Consider the following 15749-nt stretch of genomic DNA (forward strand, 5'->3'; position numbering starts at 1 on the left):
CTACAAACAGAATGTTGCAAGACCACCCTTTTCTGGGTAAAATGACAGAGATTAGTGAATAATCATAACCTGAAAGCATGTAGGGCTGTGATCCCTTCACATCTCCTTTTTACATCTGCCTGGTCTAAAGCATTCCTATCATGGCCGGACACTAAATATTTCAGGATTTGCAGACCAGAGGCCTCTGCAACAGCTCAACTCAGCTGTGGAAGGTGTTCATGGAAAGGACATGAAGGAAGGAGTGTGGCGGGATCTGCCACTGGGACCCTAGGACTCTGCGGCACCCATGACACAGAAGTCCATCAGCGGGGGAAATCGTGCCAGGGGTAACCTGCCTGCCTGCTAAGTCACTTCAGTCATGTCTGACTCTTTCAGACCCCATGGACTGTAGCCCACCAGGTCCCTCTGTCCATGGGATTCTCCAGGCAAGAATACCAGTGTGGGTTGCCATGCCCTCTCCCAGGGACAGCTTGTGACATCCTAATCAGAGCATCACAGCCCAGCTCCACAGGGTCAGAGGCACGACCACGCCACTTGAGTAAGGAAAGTCTAACATTTAAACATGGCCACTGATATGGTCCTGAGTCTGGTAGAGAAGGGACCTCCGGTCTTGATGAACTGGGCTCATCCACTCAGTAATTGTTACTGAGAGGTCAGCTGTCATAGGATAGAAGTGATCGTGTGGTTTGGCATAAGCAGGGCCACAGGGGACAAGTAAGATGAGCAGCAGGGGACCGAGACCTCACACCGGAACTGTGGTACCTCCCCGTCCTCTGCTCACCTCTGTGGCTTCACAGGGTGCCCGTGGCCCCTTGGACTGAGGAAGCCACTCTGCAGCAGAGGAGGGGGGCGTTATCCTGTAACTGCAGGACCCACCCTCCTATCACATTCCCACCACTAGAGGCCACAAGGCAGACAGCGCAGGGTTGGGATTCATAAACAGGTAGCAGAGGCAGCCACTGGATAATTCCCCAGGTGATGAGTTGCCCAGTGCTGGGGTTCACAAACCAGGGCAGTGGTCAGAAGGATTCCTTTGGTTTTTCACGTTGTCTTTGCCTGTTGTTGCACCACAGACCTGGAGGTGCACAGAGACAGACACCAAAAGGCCTGAAGAGATGAACAGATTTGTCTTCTGTAGAAGAGTTCCCCAGCTCCTGTCTTAATCAATAACCATTACATGCTGCCATCTCCACAGTCTGTGGACGATATGAATGTGGTACCAAAGGGTAGAAGTGGGGGTGCCCCTCCTCACCCTGAGGCCCCCATGTCACACTTTGGAAGAATGGGCTCCTGTCCCTCTGGGGACCAGGCTGGGAGGCTTTTGTTGGGGTGAGACCTCACGCAAGGGGATAAGATGTCAGTGGTGGAGAGTGTGATTCGGGTCCCTTCACAGGTGTGAAGGCATTGGAGGCCCTGGGCCTCTCGGGATGCAGAGATGTGGAATGAACTTAGTGAGCTGCGGGGGAGGAGCTGTGGCCCCTAAGGGGATGTGTCTGGGGAAGGGAGAGCCTGGGCGGCACGGGTGGTTCATGGCTGGTAAAGAGGCCTGGGAGTCAAAGGCAGGGTGTCGGGTGGAGAAGGGTTTGTTTAAACAGATGAGATGAATGGTGTGTGCTTTTCAGGGGGTGTCTGGGTTCCTCCCCACAGGAAGGTTGCCTGTCCCGCCCTGCCATGGGGGTTCCCACTCCTGGAGGCATGGCTGAGGGACTGGGAGCTTAGGGATAGCCGTGTTTCCTGCCATGCTCTCCTTGTCTTCTCGCCTCCCCACCTCCCATTGTCTGAGCATTGCTATTTCAACCAGTTTGCCATTTAGCTGGCCTGAAAGTGGCCAACCAGCCCAGCAGGTGCCTACAAGGAAAGGAGCTCACCTAAGGATTGAGGAGGAGGAGGCGGAGTCAACACCGCACCCGTGGGCTCTCTAATCAAGGCAGCTCGGGTCCCGCTCTCTGGTTATAATGCATCATCCCCGCCCTCTCCCAGCAGGTTCACCAGGAGCTCACCACCCTGTGCTTCGTGGGCACAGTTGGGCAGCAGAAGCAGGACCAGGAAGCATGACTGATGTTGGTGCCAGCAGCCCTTGCTACCTGGAGCCCCGGGGTGACCACCCTTGGGGAGGAGCCTGGTTGGCCAGTGGAGAAGGGAGTGAGTCCCCAGAGTCCTCCCACTGGATTCTCTCCTGGGGGCTCCCCCCAGGCTCCCCACACCCTCTGTGGGACTGATGTTCCTCAAAATTTCAACAATCTGTCCCTCACCTTTCTTCTATGCATCCCCTTCTCTGGATCCCTGGGTTCCTTGTGTTTTTTTTAGCAGCACTAACACCTGATAGGGACTTCCCTGGTGGCTCTGTGGTAAAGCGTCTGCCTGCAATGCAGGAGACCTGGATTCGATTCCTGGGTCAGGAAGATACCCTGGGGAAGGAAATGGCAATCCACTCCAGCACTCTTACCTAGAAAATCCCACGGACGGAGGAGCCTGATAGGCTACAGTTCATAGGGTCACAAAGAGTTGGACAGGACTGAGTGACTTCACAACACCTGATAAGGGTGGCTCAGCAGTAAAGAATCCACCTGTCAATGTGGGAGAAATCTGTTCCATCCCTGGATGGGGAAGATCCCCTGGAGGAGGAAATGGCAACACACTCCAATATTCTTGCCTGAGGAAATCCCATGGACAGAGGAGGCTAGTGGCCTACAGTCCACAGGATCACAGAAATACGACTTAGTGACTAAACAACAACTCCCGAGACAGGGGTTGGCGAGTCCTCAGCATATACACACTCGGGGTCACCTGCATGATCTCCTCAGGTCCTAAATGAATGTTCAGCCTCTGTTCATTCCCGAGGGTAGCGTTTCCCATTTACAAATGTGTAAGTTGAGACATGGCAAGATGAGGAAACTAGCACAGTCAGAATTTTGTCAGATTCCTGTTTCTGGAGGTATCTATAGTCCACATCCATGAAACTGCTTCAGGTACTAATTGCAACCTCCCCAGCCCTCCACCTCTGACCTCATGCCTGGGAATGTGGAGTGAGGCCAGGGTACAGGGGCATGCATGTAGTGAGTCTGGGTGCCCAGGTCCCTGGGGCCCACGCTCCTCACTCGGGGCCGACCCGGCCCTCTCTGATGGCAGCCTCTGACTTCCTCCTGTTCTCCCAGTCCTTCCTCCCTGTGGTCTGAGTCTACCAGGGGCTTCTGGGTTGCCTCCTCTGGGGAATTCAACCCAGGCTCCCACCCCCAGCCCTTCATAAGGGAGTCTCTCACCACGCAGCACACTTGGCCCCACCAAGCTCTTGCCCCACCCAACCCTGAGTCCTTCCCACCCTTGTGGGTCTCTTGTCCTCCAACCAGCCTCCCAGCACAGGTCTGTCCCACACAGAGACTCTAGTGAGTCTGTTGAGAACCTTCTTGTCTCCTTTGCACCTGCTGATTCACAGAGTTTGGAGCTCTCCGTGGGCGGCAGCTGGGTGACCCCAAGGTAGAGTCTGGTGCCGCACCGGGTGTGAGTCAGGGTTTCTACCAGAGAAGCCTTCATGTGGCAATGCAGTCACACAACTCATCAGGATCCCAGGGACCTGCAGTGATTGTCTTAGCCTGGGCTGGCGTCACGTGGAGGTGGGGCAGAGCTGAGAGATTGGCTAGAGCCAAGCTTTGGCCTCTCCCTGTGTGTCTGTGTTTGTGGTGGTGGGGGGATGGTTTGCAGGGAGTCTCCTGTCTGGAGCTCTGTTGGCTGTGAGCCCCAGCCAATGCTAGGCATGGTCTCCAAATGCTGGCCAGAGCACCAGACACTTTGCAATCTGCTGACTCTGCTGGGACAGGAAACAAGTAATTCTGTGTCCATGGTCTCTAAGAGTGGAGTCTCCATTTCCCACAGTCCTCCAGTGCTTCAGATCATAAACCCTCTTCGTTTCTAAAACATGAGTGAGGGAATGGGGGCATGGGTTTGCTTCTCCCAGCACTGCACCAGGGCTGGGGTGCCTGATGTAGGGCCTAAACCTCCTGCTCCTTAGGCAGAGTGCTCCATTTTGTGATGACCCCTCTGTTGGAGAGTACCTGGCCAAAGGGTCCTGACTAGATCCCTTCTTTTCTGCTCCTGCCCTTCTCAGCATGATTCTTTCTCTATGCTGGTTGTAGAGGGGATGTTCTGCTGGTTTCAGGTCTTTTTCTCAGAAGAGCTGTTTTGTATGTTGTTGTAGTTTTGGTGTGTTCATGGGAGAGTGGAGCTCATGGCATCCTACTTGGCCATCTTGATTTTGCTTTTGTGTGATCAATGATCTTTCATGTTAGTATTGTGATTGTTTTGAGGTGCCAGGAACCATGTGTACATTGCCATCTGATACGTGTGTGAGTCCTGACTGCTACGTTGACCCGTCCATCTCTGTCCTGAGACTCCTGAGTCCCTGAGACACAGCAATATAAAAATCAGGCCAATTAATAACATTACCTCTACATGTCCCATTGACAAGAAGAATCATGCCTCTCTCACTTTAAATCCAAAGATAGAAATGGTTAAGCTTTTGAAGAAGGCATGTCAAAGCCAAGATGGGCCAGAAACGAGGCCTCTCTCCCCTAATAGTCAAGTTGTGAAGCAAAGAAATGTTCTTAAAGGAAATCAAAAGTGCTCCTCCAGTGAACACACAAAGGAAGATAGCAAAACAGCCTTACTGCTGATATGGAGAATCTTTCAGTGGACTGGAAGAAAGATCGCAACACTGCCTTAGGCCAAAGCCTAATCCAGAGCAAGGCCCTAGCTCGCTTCAAATCTATGAAGGCTGAATGAGGTGAGGAAGCTGCAGAAAAAAGAGTTGAAAGCTGTTAGAAGTTGGTTCATGAGTTTTAAGGAAAGAAGCCATCTTCATAACATAAAGCTCAGAGTGGAAGAGAGAGGGTTGATGCCGAAGCTGCAGCAAGTCATCCAGAAGATCTAATAAAATAATCTCTGAAGATGGCTGTCCTAAATTAGAGCTTTCCAGTGTAGAGAAAAGAGTGTTCTATTGGAAGAAGATGCCCCTGAGGACTTGCATGGCTAGCAAGGAGAACTCGGTGCCTGGCTTCAAAGATTCAAAGGCTAGGCTGACTCTCTTGTTAGGGGCTAATGCAGCTGGTAACTTGAAGCCAAGCCTCACTTACCTTCTTAAAATCCTAGTGACTTTCAGAATTATGCTAAATCTGCTCTGCCTGTGCTCTGCAAATGGAACAACAAAGTCGAGATGACAGCATCTCAGTTTACATCACTGATTACCAAAAATAGAAAATCCACTGTGGAAACCTAGTGCTCCCAAAAAAGGATTCCCTTCAAGATATCACTGCTCATTGAGAATGCACCCAAGGGCCCTGATGGAGAAGTACAATGAGATTCACGTTGTTTTCACACCTGCTAACACATCATCTGTTCTGCAGCCCATGAATCAAGGAGTAGTCATGATGTTCAAGTCGTGGCATTTAGGAAATAGTTTCTCTAAGGCTATAGCTGCCACAAATAGTGATTCCTCTGATGGATCTGGGCAAAGTCAATTGAAAACTTTCTAAAGCGAATTCATGATTATAAGCTCCATCCAAAACATTCGTGATTCATGAATAGGGGTTGAAATTTCAACATTAATAGAAATTTAGAAGAAGTTGATTTTAACTTTCTAGATGACTTTGAGGGGTTCAAGAGTTCACTTTTGAAGAAGTAACTACAGATATGGTGAAAATAGCAAGAGGGCTAGAATTAGAAGTGGAGCCTAATGTAAAGATGGGACTGATTGTTGCAATCTAATGATAAAATTGGAATAAATGAGAGTTGACTCTAATGGATGAGCAAACAAAGTGGCTTCTTGATATAAAATCTACTCCCAGTGAAGATTCTGTGAAGATTGTTGAAATGACAACAAAGGACTTAGAATCTTTTAAGTTTAGAATAAATTTAGTTGAAAAGGCAGGAGGAGGACTTGAGAGGATTACCTCCAGTTTTGAAAGAAGTTCTACTATGGGTAAAACGCTGTCAAAGAGCATTGCTGCTCAGAGAATCCTTCTGTGAAAGGAAGAGTCAAATGATGTGGCAAATTTCACTGTTGTCTTATTTTCAGAAATTGTGCTACCCACCAAAACCCTCAGCAACCACCACCCTAATTAGTCAGTAGCTACAGACACTGAGACAGGACCCTCCACCAGCAAAAACATGGTGACTCACTGGAGGCTCAGAGGATGCTCAACATATTTTATTTTAGAAACAAAGTGTTGTGTATTAAGGTCTGGACATTGTTTATTTAGACATGAAGGTATTGCACACTTAACAGACTTCCATGTCAACACAATGTTATGTGCAGTGGAAATGAAAAAATTTGTGTGATTCCCTTTATTGTGAAATTTACTGTATTGCCCTGGTCTGGAACCCAGCCCACAGTATCTCTGAGGTTGGCCTCTATCTACATGGCTTTTAGGCTATGTTTTCCAGCCTGGAACTAACACTCGGATGGCTGCATAGTAGGGTGAACACATGACCTACTGTTGGGATATGGTGAAACATACATTTAAAAATCCAGAGAATTTAAGAATCACTTCACAGCTGGACTGCATGTTACTTTAGGAATGATCCTTAAGTTCTGTTTCCACAAGAAATAAAGCATTATCATTGGTTTTATTTATATAATGTGGAGGAATGGGGAAATACCGTGACTTCTCTCCTGGTTTAGAAAACAGGCATGAAGTACTTAACTTTTCTGCAATATAGAGATGTTGATTTAAGAATCACTATAAAGGCTTCCCAGGTGGTGCTTGTGGTAAAAATCAGCCTGCCAACAAATGAACTACAGGAGACACAGGCGACATGAGTTTGATCCCTGGATCAGGAAGATGCCCTGGAGACAGAAATAGCAACCACTCCAGTATTCTTGCTTGGGAAATCCCATGTACAGAGGAGCCTGGTGGCCTACAGTCCATGGGGTCGCAAAGAATCAAACACGACTCAGCACCAATGGGGTAATAAATTATGAAGGGAACAAGTCAATGTAAAATTGTATCCCTTTGAAAATATAATGAAGTTGTTTCTCTGGATAAAGAAACAAAACCCTGAGTCCTGTAATAGCAGATGTATTTTTCCACCAATATCATCATTTTTAAGAATAAGGTCATGATGCAGGCAAAAGTCTAATTTTCCAAAAACTAGAAGATAGAAAGTGTTATGTTTGTGGTGATCTCTTGTTCAAGTAGTAGAAAGTATTAGTGCAGAGATTGCATCACTCAACACCAAGAGAAAGTGGGAAAGGAGATTTGAAAAAAGTAAAGATGTTGAGGAGGATGCTCATCAGATGCGACAAGAGACTCGAGATGGTGCAGCCACCGTGTCGTCATAACTGACAGACAGACTTGGGGTTCCTAAGGTCTCATCTCCTGGCTCTAAAGTGAACAGCAGGAGAACAAAGGCAGCCAAGCAAAGACTGAGTCCTGAGGCTGACAGTGCCCTGTCAGGCGCTTTCTGGGAGCACCATCTCCTGAGGAAAAGAAACAGGTGTTGGTCCAGGAGGCTGAGGAACTCCTGCCACTTTCCTGGGGCGGCCCCTCCCCAGCCCCCATCCAGCCCCGCCTTCACTGAGGGGCTCATATGTCCTCAACCCCCACCCCTACTCCAGGCCCAGAAGTTTCTTGTCACCTCCTCCTTCTTTCCTACATCACAGAGTCTTGCCAGGCCCTGACACCCCCTGCTCAGGCTCAGGACTTGAGCCAGTGAGGAATCAATCTGCTCCTTTACTCAGGTCCGGATCCTCCCTGAGGGGGGCCGAAAAGACCAGGGAGCAGGTCCCCAGAAGAGGGGCCTTGCTTCCTGACAGCCTTGGGGGGCTTCAGGCAAATATTCCTTCGCTCCCCTCCAGCCTCAGAGCCAGCAGCATACACAGCTCTCAGGACCAGGGACCCTGCCCCCATCTCTTCATGGACTCCTAGCTGGGCGCCTCCACCCCAGCTCAGGCCCACCACTCCCAGGCACCTCTGCTCAAGGCAGGGCCACTCAGTGACAGGGCTCTGGGTCCCCAAGGAGGCTGGTGACGTGCAGGCCACAGGCTGAGTCAGAACTGTTGCTGCTCCAGGAGTACAGGCCTGGCCTCAGCCCTTTCCACAGTCTCTCCTGTGGGGCGCCTGCCTTGCCTGCTTGACCCACGCCACTTCCTGTGAGTAAGGACCTTTGGAGTTGGGTCTGCAAAGGCCTTTCCACCCCTTCCTCTTGGGATAACAGCCTGGCCCCTCTCATCTTGGCCTCTGGGTGGGTCCCCTCCCTGCTGACACATCATATGGAGCCCCCATGCTGCTCTCAGCCCCCTGAGTCCTGCCCTTGTCTTGAGTGCCTGCTGTTCTCACACCACTACCCTGGGCCCAGTCAGCCAGCAGTCTGTGCTCAGTCAGGGGACTTGGTTAAACCCTTTAAGTATCAGTAGGCCCTCAGCCTAGTGGAAGCCGCTCCCTTTTCACAGTGTCAGCTGACAGTGGGGACCTCTCAGAACTCAGGGCTGAGCTTGTCGAATTCTGCTCTCAGGTGATATGGGGTCTCATCTCCCTGCTCATTTCCAGGATGAAGAGGTTCAGTGAGGGGCAGGGGTTGGCTGGGATTCACCTTCCCCGGCCTCACACCAGGCCCTGTGCCCCTGCCTTCACTCTGAATTCTGCCCTTAGTACCTGCTCCTGGAAAGTACTCAGCCCAGGAAGTCAGTTATGATGAAACTGGTGAGCAGCATGGGGAGGATCCGGGATTTGGACTTGACGGCTGTGGCCATGGCTGCACGGTAGAGGGGCCCATGGCTGGTGGTGCTGCATGGAGAGTAAGAGTGAAGCCCTTGTCCAGACCCCAAACTAAGCTGATGCCTCCTCACCCCCCTGACTCAGTACCCCTACTGTGCAGACAGTTTACACACATCACATGGAGGCCCCTGAGATAGATCCTCAGGTGAGACAGGGGGAAGGGAGGAGCCCAGTCCTCATGGGGCTCTGACAGCTAATGGGGAAGCAAGGTTTCCAACACAGCCACTCAGTCCAGCTGTGACATCAGAGATTGTGACCTGAGGATGCAGTCCTCAGGAGCTGACAGCAGAGGTGGTATTGACAGTTTTCCCGAAGTAGAATTGGTGACATTTGAAATAAGAGTCTAGAAAGAGGATCCAGTGAGAATTAAATCCCAGAAATAAAAAAGATGTCTACAGGATTTGGGTCAGCAAAAATCCACGTTCAGTCATCCAAACGCCTGTGCTGTGAGAAGAGATGTCAGGAGGTGGAAGAGGAAGGAGGATGACAGAGCATCCCGGATCATTGTTCTCCCAAGGAACAACTCACTTTTTTAATTTATTTTTTTACATTCTTTTATTTTCATTCATGCCCCAACCTCCCAGGAGCCAGCACAAGGAGTCCTGCCTTGTTAGTCCATAAGGTTAAGGGGTCTGACAGGCAAAGGTGGGTCAGGCCTTAAGAGAGCCTTGCTGAATTTTCTTGAGCATCTACCCCCAAAACCAGAGTCTGCCTGCCTTACTGCACTGTGCTTTCCACCTATTCTTCTGACATTACAGGGGGGCTAACCCCGACCACCTTTCTCTGGAAAAAGTTAACTTAGAGCTCCAGTTAACAGTCTCCTGCATATAAAAGGAGTGTTTCAGATCAAACCCCTCTGATGGCTCTCTAACTTGCCTTAACCAGACTTTTACAACTACGCATGTGATTGTTTACAACCCCCCAACTGTGAGAGGCACGGGAAGCCTAAAACATAGAGCCTTTCAAAGAGTTAAAAGTTATTAGAGTAGTGCTGGTGTAGGATTTCATTATTGGGCCAATGCTTGTTTCTAAGTTCCCATATCTCTTATCCACTGTGCACCTGGGAGTACATTTGTTAACATAGTTAGAATGTAAGAAAAAACAAATGTAGCCTTGAAACTAACCACATCACACCTTTGAGCTAATTGGTTCTTTCTTTGTTGTAACTCGCTGCACCTTTGCCTAGTGAAAATGTAACTTTGTTTGATATTTTCTGAGGCTGACATAGATTAGAAATATAAAGAAAAAACACTTTAAGGGAAAATAAGTTTTCTGGTTGAACAGCCTTTGTCAAAAGAGGGTCTTAAAATGTTTCACAGGCCTCCAAGGCCAGATGATAATGTACACAACATCATTTGTGGAAAAGGTATAAAAGTCCTTTTGAAAATAAAGTTATGGGGCCTCGCTCACCGAAGCAGCTTGGTCTCCCCGTGTCAATCATTTTCTCTCTCTCCCTCTCACTCTTTTTCAGGCTTATCGCTTGGAGCATAGAGGCTCCCTGTGTTCACTTATCTGCCAGGGTTTCTAAGACCTGAACGGGAAGACGTTCTGTGTTTCACTCCCTCGGGAGACTGGGAGGGCACCTGTGGCCTCCGTGAACAGGGCAAACTTCTTGTCTCGGAGTTTTATTGGTTCTCTTTGTAAACCAAGGAATATCAGCCTCTTTCTTCTTCTGTATGCTGAAGAAGCTGAAGTTGAATGGTTTTATGAAGACCTACAAGACCTTTCAGAACTAACACCCCCCAAAAGTGTCCTTTTCATTATAGGGGACTGGAATGCAAAAGTGGGAAGTCAAGAAACACCTGGAATAACAGGCAAATTTGGCCTTGGAATGCAGAATGAAGCAGAGCAAACACTGATAGAGTTTCGCCAAGAAAATGCACTGGTCATAGCAAACACCCTCTTCCAACAACACAAGAAAAGACTGTACACATGGACATCACCAGATGGTCAACACTGAAATCAGATTGATTGTATTCTATGCAGCCAAAGATGGAGAAGCTCTATACAGTCAACAAAAACAAGACCAGGAGCTGACTGTGGCTCAGATCATGAACTCCTTATTGCCAAATTCAGACTTAAATTGAAGAAAGTAGGGAAAACTGCTAGACCATTCAGGTATGACCTAAATCAAAGCCCTTATGATTTACACTGGAAGTGAGAAATAGATTTAAGGGCCTAGATCTGATAGACAGAGTGCCTGATGAACTATGGAATGAGGTTCGTGACAATGTACAGGAGACAGGGATCAAGACCATCCCCTAGAAAAGAAACGCAAAAAAGCAAAATGGCTGTCTGGGGAGGCCTTACAAATAGATGTGAAAAGAAGAGAGGCGAAAAGCAAAAGAGAAAAGGAAAGATATAAGCACCTGAATGCAGAGTTCCAAAGAGTAGCAAGAAGAGATAAGAAAGCCTTCTTCAGTGATCAATGTAAAGAAATAGAGGAAAAGAACAGAATGGGAAAGACTAGAGATCTCTTCAAGAAAATTAGAGATACCAAGGGAATATTTCATGCAAAGATGGGCTCGATAAAGGACAGAAACGGTATGGATCTAACAGAAGCAGAAGATATTAAGAAGAGGTGGCAAGAATACACGAAAGAACTGTACAAAAAAGATCTTCATGACTCAGATAATCATGATGATGTGACCACTAATCTAGAGCCAGACATCTTGGAAAGTGAAGTCAAGTGGGCCTTAGAAAGCATCACTATGAACAAAGCTAGTGGAGGTGATGAAATTCCAATTGAGCTATTTCAAATCCTGAAAGATGATGCTGTGAAAGTGCTGCACTCAATATGCCAGCAAATTTGGAAAACTCAGCAGTGGCCCCACTGGAAAAGGTCAGTTTTCATTCCAATACTAAAGAAAGGCAATGCAAAACAATACTCAAACTACTGCACAATTGCACTCATCTCACATTCTAGTAAAGTAATGCTCAAAATTCTCCAAGACAGGCTTCAGCAATACGTGAACCATGAACTTTCTGACGCTCAAGCTGGTTATAGAAAAGGCAGAGGAACCAGAGATCAAGTTGCCAACATCTGCTGGATCATGGAAAAAGGAAGAGAGTTCCAGAAAGACATCAATTTCTGCTTTATTGACTATGCCAAAGCCTTTGACTGTGTAGATCACAATAAACTGTGGAAAATTCTGAAAGAGATGGGCATACCAGACCACCTAACCTGCCTCTTGAGAAATCTGTATACAGGTCAGGAAGCAACTGTTAGAACTGGACTTGGAACAACAGACTGGTTCCAGATAGGAAAAGGAGTCCGTCAAGGCTGTATATTGTCACCCTGCTTATTTAACTTATATGCAGAGTACATCATGAGAAATGCTGGACTGGAAGAAACACAAGCTGGAATCAAGATTGCCCGGAGAAATATCAAGAACCTCAGATATGCAGATGACAGCACCCTTATGGAAGAAAGTGAAGAGGAGCTAAAAAGCCTCTTGATGAAAGTGAAAGAGGAGAGCGAAAAAGTTGGCTTAAAGCTCAACATTCAGGAAACAGTTCATGGCATCCAGTCCCATCACTTCATGGGAAATAGATGGGGAAACAGCGGAAACAGTGTCAGATGTTATTTTGGGGGGCTCCAAATCACTGCAGATGGTGACTGCAGCCATGAAATTAAAAGACGCTTACTCCTTGGAAGAAAATTTATGACCAACCTAGATAGCATATTCAAAAGCAGAGACATTACTTTGCCGACTAAGGTCCGTCTAGTCAAGGCTATGGTCTTTCCTGTGGTCATGTATGGATGTGAGAGTTGGACTGTGAGGAAGGCTGAGCGCTGAAGAATTGATGCTTTTGAACTGTGGTGTTGGAGAAGACTCTTGAGAGTCCCTTGGACTGCAAGGAGATCCAACCAGTCCATTCTGAAGGAGATCAGCACTGGGATTACTTTGGAAGGAATGATGCTAAAGCTGAAGCTCCAGTACTTTGGCCACCTCATGCGAAGTGTTGACTCATTGGAAAAGACTCTGATGCTGGGAGGGATTGGGGGCAGGAGGAGAAGGGGACGACCGAGGATGAGATGGCTGAATGGCATCACGGACTTGATGGACGTGAGTCTGTGTGAACTCTGGGAGTTGGTGATGGACAGGGAGGCCTGGCGTGCGGCGATTCATGGGGTAGTGAAGAGTCGGACAGGACTGATCAACTGAACTGAATGGAACTGAACTCTCTCCTCTATTTTCTTATCTAAAACATTCTTTCCTTACCTCTCTCTAAATCAATTGCCGACTCCATCTCTGCTTTGAATTACCCTGGAACCACCGGGGCAGGACCCCAGAACAAAACATTGTTAATTGGGGGATAGCCATTAAAAATGTTATGATAGTTTCAGGTGAACAGCAAAGGGATTCACCCGTACACATACATGTACCCCGTCTCTCCTAAACCCCTCTTCCATCCAGGTTGGCACATAACATTGAGTAAAGTTCCATGTGCTATACAGTGGGAGCTTGTTGGTTATCCATATACATGTAGAGGCGTGTACATGACCTTCCCAGAGTCCCTAACTCTCCCTTCCCCGGGTAACCATAAGCTTGTTTTCTAAGACTGTGAGTCTCTTTCTGTTTTATAAGTTTTCTTGTACTATTTCTTTTTAGATTCCACATATAAGACATGTCATATGATATTTCTCCTTCTCTTTCTGACGTAGATCACTCAGTGATACTCTCTAGGGCCATCCATGTTTCAGGAACAGCTCACTTTAGATGGATCACTATGTCAAAACACACACACACACACACACACACACACACACACACACACATGCACACACAGAGGGTGGGTCCATACCACCTTGAGTGGACTACCATTTCATTGTACTCATTTCACTTACCCGAGGTCTTCAAAATTTTCTCCCAGTGCACCATAAACTCCCGAAGCCAGGCCCGACAGTCTCCATGGAGACCTTCTTGAAGAAGTCGGTCACAGCTCTGTCCTTCTCCCACTTCTCTTTAATCCACCTCCCTCCAGAATGATCCATTGTCCAATGCCCATTCTCTGAATCAAAGCAGAGGCACATTTCTCCCTTGAAGCCGAACTGCCAGGATCCACTGATGTGTCCATCCTCTTCACACTGGCACGTCATCCTGCCCTGCAGGGTCAGAGGGTCTGACCCCATCGAGGAAAAGAAAGAGTGCAGGCTCCGGACTTGACGAATTCTTTGCCTCACCGTGTCCACCTCCCCTGGGCCCAGGTAATCTGGCCCCGATCTCTCCTCCAAGGCCTGCTCCTTCCACTAGACTACTAGGAAAGGACCAATACCCAATTGAATTTTTTCCCCATAAGCAATGGATACAGCTTTTTCAGTATTTGGACTTCCTAATTCACCCCTGGTCTCGATGGACATGAGTTTGACTTGATGGACACGAGTCTGAGCAACCTCTGGTAGTTGGTGAAGGACAGGGAAGACTGGCATGCTTCAGTCCATGGGGTTGCAAAGAGTGGGACACGACTGAGCGACTGAACTGAACTGAATTGAACTCACCTCTGGGTGCGTGTTTCTCCGGTATAATGTCAGGCAATTGCCCCTTGAGGAAGTCCCCGATGTCTCTCAGTGTTTCTCTCTGGGTTTCCCAAGTGTTCATAGTTTTCACCTCCTCTCCCAATGGACTTGTGGATTGGATCATGGTGCCAGCACAGTCATAGAGATAAACATTCCCATCTACCTGGCCTTGAATAACACACCACAGCTCTCCAGGACTGGGGTGAGGATCAACGGGGAAGTTGTAGCAAAGACAGTGAGCGTCTATGAAGGAAAACGCAGGTGAGGGCAGGTTTTGGAGAAGAAGACCCATTACCTCCTTCCCCCACTCATGTGAGAGCAGAGGAAAGCTGCAGGGCTGGATTGGCAGAGCTGGAAGGCCCCCCTGGTCCCCAACACCACCTACAACCTGGGCAAGTGGAGAAACCACATAACATTATCTGTACTGTGCTCATAAGGCCCACACAGAACCCAAAGCTGCAGAAAGGAGAATTCACAATTGGGGGTCACAGGGTTTAGCAAGGCCAGGGAGATGCTGCTGATCTACCACTTTGATGGGTCTTGGGATCCTGGAGAAGGCCTGGCCCACATGGCATGAAAGAGAAAATCCAGAACTTCCAAGGCAGGTGGTAGAGGAGGGGATCAAAGGCTCAGAGAAGTTAATGTGCCAGGGTGGACATGGTATGAAAGGGCATGAAAGTGTGCAGTCCCCCAGGTTCTATGGAGCCCGAGAGGAAAGAATGGATGAGAAGCATCTCCAACAGCTCAAGGGTGACTTTTGCTAAAGGTCAAGGACGGTGGTGGGATTGGTGTACCAGTGCGCTTCCAGCAGGAGTGAGGATGGAGAAGGGGAAAGAGTTGATGCCAGGGGGAGTGCCCTATGTCAGAAGCAAAGCTGATGCAGTCGCCAAAGTGACCAGGGAGCCCCACTGTAGCCAGGCCTCACTGCAGAGAGTACCACGCTGGCTCCTAGCACAAGGTGATCCTAGAGGCAGACAAAAGAGCAGTGAGCCCTGCTAAAAACTACACGATTGAAAGGGAAAATTATATTAAAAAAACAGAGACAAACACAAGGCTGGATGTTCAGGAACCTGAGCAGACATCCCAACAAAATGTCCGGATCCTTTGTGCAGTATCCAGCACTGAGTCAGGTCTTATATTCAGAATCCATTCCTAGAGACAGAGATGCCAGGCATCAACAAGGAGGGCCCTCATCACCACAGCAAGTGCAGAAGTCCTTCTGGCCTTGGAAGCCACACGGTCATTGACTGGGGTAAGTGTACACTTGGCAGAGAAGCCACTCCCACATTCATAGGACCTAGAGTGGGACTGTCATCATGTCCAGCAGTCTGAAACATCATCATGGCCCGCCTGTTATTACTGTGATGCCTGAGATCTGTGTAAGGAATACACATCTGTCCCACGTCCTGCCCACAGGAGTGTCACCCATTCACTGGTCCTCATAGTGCTCATTTCACATC

The 15749-nt window shown here is 48.3% G+C and overlaps 1 pseudogene; it reads right to left on the bottom strand.

The window, feature by feature from the left end:
* LOC138444966 (UL16-binding protein 1-like) overlaps window positions 1-14667 on the bottom strand; it is a 17629-nt pseudogene extending 2962 nt beyond the window's left edge.
* Between the last annotated feature and the right edge of the window lie 1082 nt (window positions 14668-15749).

The sequence above is a fragment of the Ovis canadensis genome, chromosome 8 (genome assembly GCF_042477335.2).
Source record: "Ovis canadensis isolate MfBH-ARS-UI-01 breed Bighorn chromosome 8, ARS-UI_OviCan_v2, whole genome shotgun sequence".
Classification (NCBI taxonomy): domain Eukaryota; kingdom Metazoa; phylum Chordata; class Mammalia; order Artiodactyla; family Bovidae; genus Ovis; species Ovis canadensis.